Source organism: Triturus cristatus, chromosome 6 (assembly GCF_964204655.1).
Source record: "Triturus cristatus chromosome 6, aTriCri1.1, whole genome shotgun sequence".
NCBI lineage: Eukaryota > Metazoa > Chordata > Amphibia > Caudata > Salamandridae > Triturus > Triturus cristatus.
In genome coordinates, this window is record NC_140589.1 from 757094172 (window position 1) to 757108024 (window position 13853).

Here is a 13853-nt window from a genome sequence, read left to right on the forward strand (position 1 = left end):
CTCGCGCGCCCGCAATCCACTGCTGATGACTTCACATATTACATCACTCATGACATGGTCAGTGACATCACTCATGACATCACTGATGACATCTCAAATGACATCACTGATGACATCACTGATGATGTCATCCATGTGAAAAAATAGCACATCTTCTCACACCCTAATATAAACTTTGATACACCGACTCAAAATTTAAGAGTTCCATTCTCAAAACCATACATACTGCAATACCAATAGCTACATACCCACTTATTAACTCTTAGTTCTACATACACCTCCACTCATTCACCTGTACAGTCACTCATACTTACAGTCACTCCATACAAGATTATCATATTCATTTATACACCTATACAGACACTCACACACTACCAATCATCCATAGAGGTACTCTCACACCTAGTTAGTCATGCAAATAATCACACTCCCATTTACTCACCTATGTGGTTATACACACTCAAGTTCACTTAGTCATAAAAAAAGTACCACATTCTTACCCTCTTATAGAATCATTCATACAAGCACACACTCATCCATACAGTCACTTTCACAATCACACACTCTCATATCTACTCATTTATATACTGTTACACGCACATATACTGCCTTTTACATATGTAGTTAGTCATAAATGTACTACTGAGATATACATTCAATCCCTAACACACCCATACATACACTCGCTCAACCATACAGTCCATCACAGATGCACTCTTAAAACCATGCACCCATAGAATCACCCACTCACACATCTATGCACAGAGTCACACACAGCCTACCCACACTAACACTCAGGCACCCATACAGATACTCAGACAACCAATCAATAACCCATATAGTTACTCATATAGCTATTCACAAAACCATGCAGCCACTTATACACCACCAACAGACACATACAGACATTCACACAGTTTAGTCACTAGTCTGCAATAAGATACATTTAATGACTCACTTAAAGAGTCAGTTACGCACCTACAAAATCATCTATTCACACACTTATACAACCACTCATTCTTCAACAGGTCTTTCCCTATATATATTAAACATATTAAAATTGGTGAGAAACACACATTCACTGGATGATGTCATCAGTGATGTCATCAGTGATGTCATTTGAGATGTCATCAGTGATGTCATGAGTGATGTCACTGACCATGTCATGAGTGATGTAATATGTGACGTCATCAGCAGTGGATTGCGGGCGCGCGACTTATAGTTAGCTGAACTAACTATAACGGGGGAATTTCATTGGTTTTTTACGAGTGAAATGTCCAGCTAACTATAACATGTGTGAAACCTATGGTTTTTTTCAGTGAATTTGAAAGGTTTTTTAAATGCTAATTCCTAACTATACCCTGTGTGAAACCTATGGTTTTTTTCAGTGAATTTGCAAGGTTTTTTAAATGCTAATTCCTAACTATACCGTGTGTGAAACCTATGGTTTTTTCAGTGAATTTCAAAGGTTTTTTAAATGCTAATTTTTCTTTTTTTTTATTATATTTTTTATATATTTCTTTTTCAAAAATTTCCCTATGTATACATTTATAAATTATCTGTTTCCTTTAATTTTGTGTGGGTCATTTTTTTTTTTACTTTGAATTTGGATAAAGTTGAACAGCATAGTTAATATATTCTATTAAGTTTTGGCCACTTTATTTATTTATTTTTCTATAAATTCTTAGGGTGCGCGCTCAGAGCGCGCACCTAGAACGTTTGCGTACGTTTTTCATGTATGCAGGCGTACGTTATCTACGTACGCATACATACGTTTTAGTGCGCGCTTGCAGCGCGCACCTAGTACGCATGCATACGTTTTTTGCAAACCCTCCACCTGCTCAACCGACGACATCTGCAGCAGCTCAGCCGAGCACATCTTCGGCAGCTCAGGTGAGCACTTCTTCTGCAATGGTGCCTTCACCTTCTAACACACCTCTGGATATTCGTCCTTGTTTTGGGAGGATGAGTACACGGTGCATGGATTGTGGTACTCTTATTACTATGGGTGAGAGCAGTATTGATCTCATTCAGAGGAAATTTGAGGAGCACCCTTGCACTAGGCCATAGTTTTCTTTTTTTTTTTTCTTTTTTCTCTTCCTCTGTCCCTACATTAACTCAAGGGCTCTTTTTAGAGCCACCTAAAATCAAAACACAAAAACTTGTTTTTTGAATCTATTTGCCTTTTTTTTGGGGGGGTGCGCGCACCCTGCGTGCACCCAATGACATTTAAAAAAAAAATCATTTTTCTTACCTTTAGTAAACCTTCAAGGACTCCCTGACAAAGAGAGGGGAGTGGCAAAGTAATTAAAAAAGAGATGGTGTACATTTCACACATGAAGGGAAGAGAGTCTTCCTAATAAACTTTAAACTCTGCATCAGTACTTACCTATAGGTACCCTAAACCTATCGAAAAAGATAATAGCTCATTTTAGTGCTGCATTTGAATTGGCTGTATTTACAAGGAGAGGAAAAGACACACAGAGTGGCTTATCCTCTCCTTGTAAATATGGAAAAGCATCCTGCGCCACTAGTACGTCAAGAAAAGTGACGTAGTGGTGGTGCAGGTGGCTTGTAAATGTGCCCTAGAGATGTTAAGGAAATTAAGGGTAAAACAGACAAACCGAGAGTGACAGATACAGAGACAGACAGCAAACAACTGAGAAGGAGTAAGGCAGTTAAAAAGACTAAGACATATGGATACAGAGAAAGAAACATGGATGAAAAATTAGTGATGGAGATAGTAAAGGTAGGGGAGTAGTAGAGAAGGAGTGAGGGAGTTACCAAAGAGTAGTAAAGCAGAAAGAGAGAGTGAAAAGAGACATGAGAAAAGCAGAGTAAGGAGAGGTGAAGAAAAGGAAGCATGAAATGAAAGCAGTGACACATACAGATATGTTAAACTTACCTGACCATCAAAGTAAATTATTTAGAAATAAATGTTTTTATTTAATTGCAAAGAAAACTGAATAACATCTTCTAAATTTTCTTTCTAGTTCTGAAAAAAAGAAAAAAAGTATTAGTATTCAACAATACACTTTATTAAACAGTACATGTTTTTTCATATTTAGCAAAGCAATTTTTTGCCCTTTTTTTGCTGTTTTCAGAATGTTTTGATTTTCACTGAAAATAGTGAAATCAATTGTATTCACCATTTAACAGCGGGCAAAAAAAAAACAATCTGAAAGATTGTTTAAAAAAGCCCCAAATGTATCCTCACTAAAACATACCTTAATAGAAATGTCAAAAATACCTTTTAAGAACAATAACAATTTTCAAGAAATAACGTCTGTAAACCTTGTTGCAAAAGAACATTTTCCAAAATAATATATGTCAAAGAAGTCCACAATTGTTTGTTTTACCTTTCCTTGAGGCCAAATGGTAAGTTTAAAATCCCTTTTGAGTGAAATATCCAATTTTAATCCTTTTAAATTTTAATAATGCTTTTTTCCGATGATGATGTTAGAATTTAAAATTTGGGTTTCAGAAAAATTAAGTAACAATTGGGTAAATCATAAGGCAAACGTTGCTTGAAAATTAATTGAGAATCATTACACAGTGTCCATCCTTTTTCACATTTAAGATAAACTGTGTAATGACCAGAAGTTATAGAAGGACCATCATGAAAAATTATTGCAACTGCTACAAAAGTTTTCCCAGATATAGATAATTGGTTGCCAACAAACTTCTTTAGTAAAGTTTCCAATTTTGTTCCATCAGCTCTACAACATTGTACCATTAAAATTACATACTGTCCATATTTCTTTAAAAATAACGTTGACAACATTTCAGATTTCATTTAGAACATTCCATGTTGTGATTAGCATCTTTAACTAATTTACTAAAAGTCACTGTTTTACTTTCTGGTAATGGTAAATATATGAACCTTTCAGAATCTACATTACTACTGCTTGTGTTCATACAGTTATCAGAACAATGTTCCCATGTATAAGAGACACCAAACAAATTTTCTACTTCTACTCCTTCATCTTCCAGTACCATCAGGATATACATCAAGAAGTCCTGTGCATCTTGCTGTACATTTTGTGTAAACTGTGTACATCCAGAAAATACATCTAAAATATTTCTAACATCTGAAGCACTTTCTATTTTAGTTTTATCATTACTCAGCTTCTCATAAAGGAGACTCAGCAAAGAACAGAATCTTTTTTCATGATTTAGTATTATCTGCTCTTGCAAAGTTTCAAGATAAAATACAACATTCAGCACTACATTTGCGTAGCAGTTGACACCAGAGCTATTTTCAAAATGACAACCAACAACCTCTTCCACGCTGTCCTTTTTCTTTTTGCTTGCAGTCACATCACTATCTTTTTGTTTTCTCTTCTGTACATCCTCATTGCAGATATTCTCAAATCCCCTTTTCCGACAAACAACACGTTTTTCAAACACAGGATACTGACCTAAATGAGGAGCATAGCTTTTTCTTAATCTATTATACTCCTTTACACAGTTTGCATCAGCACTTACTTTTGAATCATCAAAGTCTATCATGAATAAACCAGATAATTTTTTCACGCGTGACAAAGCAACATATGCCATACCTTCTTTGAACACAGTAGACCCAATGTTTACAAAAGCACTATCAACAGCTAATCCTTGAGACTTGTGAATAGTTACAGCATATGCTAGAGAAATCGGAAACTGCTTCCTACGTACATATAAGTCTTTCACTAGCAAAAAACGAACTGAACAACGACTAATCACTTTAACCTCTTCAATCTGATCAAATTTTATTTTTAAGAATTCAATTCCATCTTTTTTCTGGTACTTTACAAAACCCACAACTTTACCCATAGCTCCATTCACTAAACCTTTTTCTACATCCAAATTGCGTCTTAAAATTACTCTACAGTTCATACACACATAAAGATTCTTTTCCAAACCAGCTGTTTTTGAAATGTTTTTCTCCAGAGAATCCATTTTAGTAGCCAATTTGCCTGTCAATATAATAGTTATTCGTTCATGTTGAATTTTATCCACAGCTTCCAGTTTTATGATCTCTTCATTTTCCAATTTCAAAAGTTCTTGATTGAATACAGAGCATTCATGTAGTGTTGGCATTAAGCAGATTACAGTATGTTTTTTCAGCAATTTTCTTGTATATTTTCTCTGGAACTATTTCTTCTGTTGTAAACAAATTACTCAGCAATCAACTCTGTAATGCTTTTCTGCCATGTTCTGTGAGTAGTCCAATTCTTATATCTTTCAGAATACTTGCATAGTCCTCATCATTGGCTTACCTCATATTGGTAATGAGTTCCTTATAATCAAAATATGTCCAAATATTTACATTGCCTATACTTCCTAACAACTTTTTTGTGTCTTCATGTGTAAGAGTATGGAATACCGGTTGTCCTTTAACTGGAGTAAGTTGCAAAAGATCCCCAAAAACTATGACGTGTTTTCCTCCAAATAACACGTCATACTCTGTCTTCAGAATTTGCTGCATTCTTAAATGCACAAAGGCAAGCATTAAGTTTGATACCATGCTTACCTCATCAATAATGAGTACTTTCAATTTCTTCAATACTCTTGAAACTTCCAAGCATGCTTCTCCTGCTAGTTTGTGGTACTGTATTTTGTTCTCATGCTCTACTGGTAACATTAGCAAACGATGTAAGGTAACTCCTTTTATGTTATACGCTGCTAACCCAGTTGGAGCAGTAACAACACAAGACAAAATGGAATCCATTTTCTTCTGTAGGTAGCTTCTAATTACATTAATTAAGAAACTTTTTCCAGTTCCTGCTTGTCCACTTACATACATTCTCATTGGTTCAAAAGATGTGCATGAGCACTCTTTCTTTTCATGTAGTAATCTGTGATCAATTTTTTTCCTGACTTCTTCATAAATTTGTTTTTGTTCTTCATTCAGTTGCTGTTCCAAATATGTTAAGTCTATTAAATCTTCCTGAGCTTGATTCATAGCTGTTTCCACTTCATTCATGGCTATTGCTGCTTCATTTTCTACGATTGGTTGTCCTAGAGGATCTTGACTGAATGTCCCAGAACGTTGACTGTCTTGAGAACTGTCTCTAGCTACTTCAGCTGCAATTGTTGCTTCTTGTTCAATTTCTTCATTTAACATTTTAACATAAGTTGTGAAAGTACTGCATTCTATGCTGTCTTTGCTAGCATTGAAGGAATCTTCATAACTCTGGAATTCTCCAAGTAGTTCGTCCTCTGAACGCCATGGTTTAAACATCTGCAAAAGTGCCAAGTAGTAAAATTCCTTTTTGTCAGGAGTGTCGCAACTCAGCTTCCGGTGATTTATCAAACTTCCTTTTGTTTGCTTCACCAAACATCCTTCCTCACCACTGACTTTATATTTTCCATTGTTGATATCTTCTGTGGCATTCCGTTTAAAAATGAAGTTCTGCAGCACTTCATAGAGACACATGTTCTCAAGGTGATGACTTCTTTGTGGGTAATATGTGTCCAACATGTTTGTTCTTAAAATGTCTGTACTTTCTGGTTCGAACTCTGCTAAATACTCAATTTCTCGAATAGATTTCAGTACCCGATTTCGCATTCCTGCAAGGCCTAAACTTACCCAAATTATTCTTCTGGATTTCGAGTACAGACTTGCAGATGATAACCTATCTGAGCATTCGTAGGAACCAATTTCTCGATGCAATAACATCTTTAAACTGAAACTGTATAGCTTCTTACTGACAGTCTTCTCGTGAGAAATCTCTTCCCACATTTCGTTCAATTCCGTTTTCTCAGATTTAGTGATGTAAGATGTGACATACCGAGCAACAGCAATAGAATTGTCAGCCACATACTGTATATCCATGTTAGCATTCCACATGGATAAAATGACTGGGTTGTAGTCATTTATATATTTTGACTCTTCTTTTCTTCTTAGGTTGTAGGTATTCTTAGGCGATTTTCTTGTAATAGTATGTCGCACAGCTGACATAAAACTGTTTACTCTTCCTTTTGAAAGAACAGGTCATGGAAATCCAAATCGACATTTTGTGTAGAATTTATCTTTACTCTTGTACTTTCGTCGACAGTATTTTCCACACCGATGACTTTGGAAACGTAAAACTTTCTCTTTTAAGTTTTTCTCTTCTGTGCTTTTAGGTATAGCACATGTTGCATATCCTTCAATGAAAGATAAAACTGCTTCATCAGCATCTGTTCCAAATTTTGGGGCATCCTTGATCCACAACAGCATATGAATATGTGGAGCACCTCTTGCTTGGTACTCTTTTCTCCAAAAGAAATCCACAACTTCTCCAAGAGGTGGATTTTTTTAATTGCAGATGAAGGACATCATAGCCTCAAATCTATGATTGAAATATCTGCAAACATTAACCGGATCTAATGAGCACAATTCTCCTGCTGTCTTGTATTGGATGTTTTCAATGTTTGAATATGCCTCTCGCAGAAAATCTAGTAAATCATCCCAAGCGTACTCAGCACAGCTCAGGGTAAGGAACCATGTAGGAGTTCCTAAATTCCGTAACATACACTTCAATTCTCCATGGCGTCGGTACCAATATTCATTAGTTCCACGCTGACAAGCCATCAAATTGATCAATTGAGATTCCAAATGATCATCTCGCTGTTGCACTTTGTTGAGAAAGTCCTTTGCTGACACATTATGTAGATGTACTCCAGTTTTTAAAATGTCATTTACTGCATAAGATATTGCAGACAAGTCACTTTCAAATAAAAGATGGAACAAATAAGGAATACTTTGACGAAATCTGGGATCTTCTGCATATAATCTTGTAGTCCGATACTCCGAAGCAGGAATCTGTACTGGACGTTCATCATATCGTCCACCTTCTCCTGTAGGAAACAGTTGGGGAAAACAACGAGCTTCCAAGCTCTCCTCCCATACACTCACAGGAGTTCCTTTTGCTTTCTTCATCTGAAACAGATCAATAGCGTTTCCCATAACTTCTTTAGAATGAAGAGGATGTATGCTGAAATGTTCATAAATTTCTTCTTCTTTTGACTTATCCACTTTTTCAATTTGCCCAGTTGGTATTCCTGTGTCTTCTAGTATTTCTTCTTCATCTTCATCCATATAAATGGCTTCATACCATTTATTATTTTTTTTCAAATACAAATTTGCTCTTTGTACTTTTCGTACATCCACCAGCTCCTGCCAAATTTTCTTATTCTTCGTAGGTACACCATTAACCAGAATAACTAATGGTTCAGTTTCCAAAGTATCTGCATCAATTGTTTCCATATTTTTTTTCAAATCCAATGGCAAATAGTCAACTCTTCCGTTTAAACCTCTTTGTAAATCCGAAGGAGGTAATTTACCTTACGCACTATGGTCTGAAATGGATGGACACATTGAATAAGTATAGACTCATACGTATTTAAATCCGAAAAGCTCTGGAGGAATTTCAACCAATTCTAATTTATTATGTACAGCTCTTGCTGGCATTCTATTTTCTTCTAACTTGTTCTAACAGTATTTACAAATACGCTGATCTTCACCCAAATCAAAACAATTTTCCAGAAATATATGTGTTGCAAAATCTTTCCACTTATAATTATCTTCATTTTCACTTTTTTTATACAGATCAACATTCCTTGTTTGAATTTTGTAATGGCTTCTCCGGCAACAAATACAAGTAATATTTGGTCTTTCATTAGAGATGATAGCAAATTTTGTCATTTCATCTTCAAAATTATTACTAACAGCAAGTTCTACATTCTCTTCCACATTTTCATCAATAAGTGTGTCATTTTCTGCACTTTCTTGTTCTGGACCAAAGTAACAAAACTGAATCTCATCAGTAACCTTCACTACATCTGATACAGATCCACGGAACAGAGCATTATTCAACTCATTCAACTTTAGTGCTGGACTTTTAGCAAAATACAATGTTCTCACAAACTTTCTCATTTCAGTATGATGAACAGCGAGCATCCTAAAATGGTGAAAAACACTTTGACACACTTTCCTAGATAGACAAGCAAGAGAATGTCCTTGCAAACCAGTATTCTCTCTCACTCTGCATGGATCTAGTCTTTGAAGCACCTTAATTTTCTGTTTAACACTCTTTTTACTATATTCTCTTAGAAAGTCACGTAATTTATCAATAGATTCCTGACGCACAGTACAAATACTACTACAATTACAAGTGTACACTGGGGCTTTAGGACGTCTCCCCATAACCTCATCAGCCATCACTTCTTCCTCATTTCTTGGAACCATTTTCTCCTTTTCCATTACACAACCATCCTTAACTTCATATGCTCTTCCATTGGTGTCAACTGCATGCAACAAACTATTACTTTGAAGATAACTCTCTTCATTAAAAAATGGTTCAGTACTTGAACTATGCTTCCATTCTCCTAAGAACACTTTACAAAAGTTATTTTTTTTTACTTCTCTTTTCCTTTTGCTTTGTGACTTCATTGCATTGACTAATTTATCTAATCTACGCATCCTGTTCAAAATTAAAATGAATAGTTTTTTTTTATTTCTAATGCCTTGGTAACAATACTTTCAATTAATTTCTTTTTCTTATAAAATTTGGGTTTTTTCTTATATTTTTTCACATCCTTTAGCAAATTTAACATCACTCTTCTCTGAAACATAATCTATTTTCCGTGTTAAGTCACTCTTTCTTACTTCTGAGTCTACATTAGCATTTTGTTTTTGCTGTCGACTCTGTTGTTGTTTTGTACTTGAAACACTGTTTGAATTTATCTTTCGATCATTTTTTTTTTTTTGGAAGATATTTTTACAAAATTCTTTAGTTTGCTTAACAGAAGACTTTTTCTGTTTTCCAACACACGCTTCGCCTCCTATTTTTTTTTTACCAGTCTTCTTCAAATATAGTTGTTGTTTCTTTTCTTTTCTCTTTCTTGACTTTATAGGCATCTTTATATTTTTTCAGTGTTGCTCAGCAATACCTGCAAAAAAATAAAAAAAAATACCTTTATGTAATTTTAATTCATTACAATTTTTTTTTTCAACTTTTCAAATCCTATCACATGAGCTGATCCTTTCCTACGAGTCCAAGTCTTACAAAACAAGAGAAACATAAATTAAATCTCTGACCACAATTCCTGTGTGCACACAGACTCATGGTGTGATTCTAGGCAGAAAACGATATTTGATTGGCAATTTGAAAGCACATTTACTTTTGTTGAGGAGCAAGTGATAATTACTGAGACAGCCTGACACATTTCCCTTATATTTTAGAGAGGCAAAAAAGAGCACATGTCCTAATAGCTACTTGAGACCATCAGCATGTGTTACAGGGTGAGTGATTAGATTAGAGCAAAGGAAATGAGCCTTGGTGACGTTCAATCTGTTTGCGTTACACACTGCTATCTGAAACACAACACAGAGCTGAGTATTATGCATGGGAGTGTAGGAGAAGCTGCTGCATGTGTGCAAACAGTGTGTTTCTGAAAACTGTGTATTGTCAGTTGCAAGAGAGATCTGCATGGAGACTTTTACAAGTGCATGAAGACTGCAGATATGTGTGTAAGAGTACATGTTTGGTAAAGGTTAATTCGAGTTTTGTACATGTAGAAACCACCTCACCCATTGCAGGAGTGGAAGGACAATGTACCCTGTTGATTTGAAATGTGTTACCATTTGCCTCTCATTTTTCTGATAGTGATTTCTGCTGAGTACTAACCAACACATTTGAACAAAACAAGCTGGTCCTTTCCTGAAAGTGCAAGTTTTACAGAACAACAGCATCACAAATAAAATTTCTGACAATTCCTCTGTCCATGCAGACTCATGCTGTGATTCTAGGCAGAAAACAATATTTCCTTTGGCAATTTGAAAGCACATTTAGTACTGTGGATGGAGCAAGTGATAGTTACTGAGACAGCCGGACACATTTCCCTTATATTTTAGACAGGAAAAAAAGAGCACATGTCCTAATAGCTAATTGAGACCATCAGCATGTGTTACAGGGTGAGTGATTAGAGTAGAGCAAAGGAAATGAGCCTTGGTGACGTTGAATGTGTTTGCGTTACACACTGCTATCTGAAATACAACACAGAGCTGAGTATTATGCATGGGAGTGTAGGAGACGCTGCTGCATGTGTGCAAACAGTGTGTTTCTGGAGACTGTGTATTGTCAGTTGCAAGAGCGATCTGCATGGAGACTTTTACAAGTGCATGAAGACTGCAGATATGTGTGTAAGAGTACATGTTTGGTAAAGGTTAATTGGAGTTTTGTACATGTAGGAACTACCTCACCCATTACAGGAGTGGATGGACAATCTACCCTGTTGATTTGAAATGTGTTACCATTTGCCTCTCATTTTTCTGATAGTGATTTCTGCTGAGTACTAACCAACACATTTGAACAAAACAAGCTGGCCCTTTCCTGAAAGTGCAAGTTTTACAGAACAACAGCAACACAAATAAAATCTCTGACAACAATTCCTCTGTCCACACAGACTCATGCTGTGATTCTAGGCAGAAAACCATATTTCCTTTGGCAATTTGATTTTTTTTTTTTTTTTTAATATTTTTATTGATAAATTTTTTCCCCACATTTTATTTCCCCCCCCCTCCCCCATTACATGGACAAGGCACAATAAGTTTCATAAGGCAGCCACACACTCAACTACATATTCAAAAGAAAAATGGAAAGTGAAATATTACAATATACATACTACATACAGATCCTATCATAATATATACGGATACAAATAATATATGTTAACATTCCATAATACATACATTCCTCCAAATACCTTATTCAGTTCCAGCCTTCCATTGAATCAAAGGACCCCAGATTTGTATACCCAGCTTTTTACCCTTTCTCCCTTTCCTAGAGTAAATAGCTGTTTCCAATTTTTGTATTGACAAAGTTTTTCCTAGCCATTGATGATACGTAGGAGGATTTGGATCTAACCAAGTTGAGGCCACAAGCAGTCTAAAAATCGACATTGCTACAAACAGAAAATATTTACAATTAATTTGTCCGTTGGGGGATATTCCCAACAAAATAGTTGCTGAGTCCAACTCTATTGTTGTGTCTAAGGTATTCCGGAAAAAATTCCGGATATCTTGTTTTATCTTATCTAAGTGTGGACAAGTAGAGAAAATATGTAACAAATTGGCCTCCATACTGCCACATCTAAAACACGAGATGCCCGACACAGCCCCCCATTGAGCAATTTTCCATGGCGTATAATACAGGTGATACAGGCTCTTGTAGTGCTGGGCCTGAAGAGACGCTGAGCATAGTAATTTACATCCCATCTCAAGTGATTCAGAGAAAATATCTCTTTCTCTAGCTATATGTAAATCTGAGGACCATTTAATTATCCATTTGTCAAGATCATCCTTTTTTAACTTTGTCATTTCTAAATAAAATCTTTTTATAGTACAGTCATTACCTTTTTGTATGAGATCCATCATTATACTCCTCCCAAAGCCTAGAGCTCCCCCTTTTTTATTTAATATACAACTCCTTATTTGAAGGTATTTAAAGAAATGATTTGTGTTTAACATATACTTGTTTTTCAAATCTATAAATTGTAAGATGCCATTGTCATCCCACATATCACCAATCATTCTTATACCTTGACTCTCCCATTCCTCATATACCATTCCTGAGAACACAGCCCTAGGTAATGAGGGATTATTTTTGAATCTAGTATATACACTATATTTCCCTATTCCAACTTTTTTGGAAAATCCTTTCCATATGCTGTAGGCCGCCATAATTATCTTGAAACGTGTTCTTTTAAAGTAACTTCCATCAGTAAATCTTAAAAAAATATTTTCAGCATTTGTACCCAGAGCTAAACCATATATAGCCAGCGAGCCTGTCTTATCCCATCCATCCATCTCAGCCCCCCCAATTAATCCAGCCATTCCTTGTATTGCTACAGCCCAATAATATACCTTTAGATCCGGCAGTGACCACCCCCCTCTCTCCCTGGGAAGGGACATATACCTCAATGCCCTCCGGGTTTTACCTCTAGCCCAAATAAAACGATTTACCATACTTTCGCAGATTTTAAACCACTTATTTTCAATTAGAAGAGGGATTGCCCTAAAAAGATACAACAGTTTGGGTAAGATCAGCATTTTAATAATATTAACTCGCCCAACTAATGATAAATGTAAGTTTTCATAACGATCCAAATCTTTTCTTGCCTTTTCGATTACTGGGGCAATATTATTATCCACCAAACTATCTAAATTAGACATAATATTAATTCCGAGGTATTTCCCTGCCGGCACTACTCTTCTATCTTCACAAGGTGTAAAAGAGTTTTTAATAATCTGGGTTTTAGACGCGTTCAATGAGTACCCTGAGATTTGTCCAAATCTTAAGGCCTCGGCCTCTACAAATGTAGTTGCTTCCGTTGGGCAAGGTGTTATCACCGCAACGTCGTCAGCATAGGCTAATATCTTGCATGGCCCAAGAACTGTATTGACTGGGGTGATCTCTGGTGCTGATTCTATCTTCCGTATTAAGGGATCCATATAGATGGCAAATAGCAAGGGAGAGAAAGGACATCCCTGGCGAGTTCCTCTCTTGATTTTAAATTGACCAGTTATACCCCCGTTTATCCTTAATGCTGCACCTGGATCCATATATAGAGTCTGAATTGCTTTCAAATAGCCTCCTCTAATCCCAACTCTAGCTAGGGTCTGCCACAAATACTGCCAGGAGACCCGATCAAATGCTTTTTCCGCATCCAAAAGCATAACTGCCATCGGGTCTCCTGCTACTTCCGCCACATCAAATAAAGTTATAACTTTTCTAATATGGTGAGTTGTCCCTCTACCAGGAATAAACCCATGTTGGTTATCACTAACCAGGTTACTTATAATTCTTGCAAATCTTGCAGCC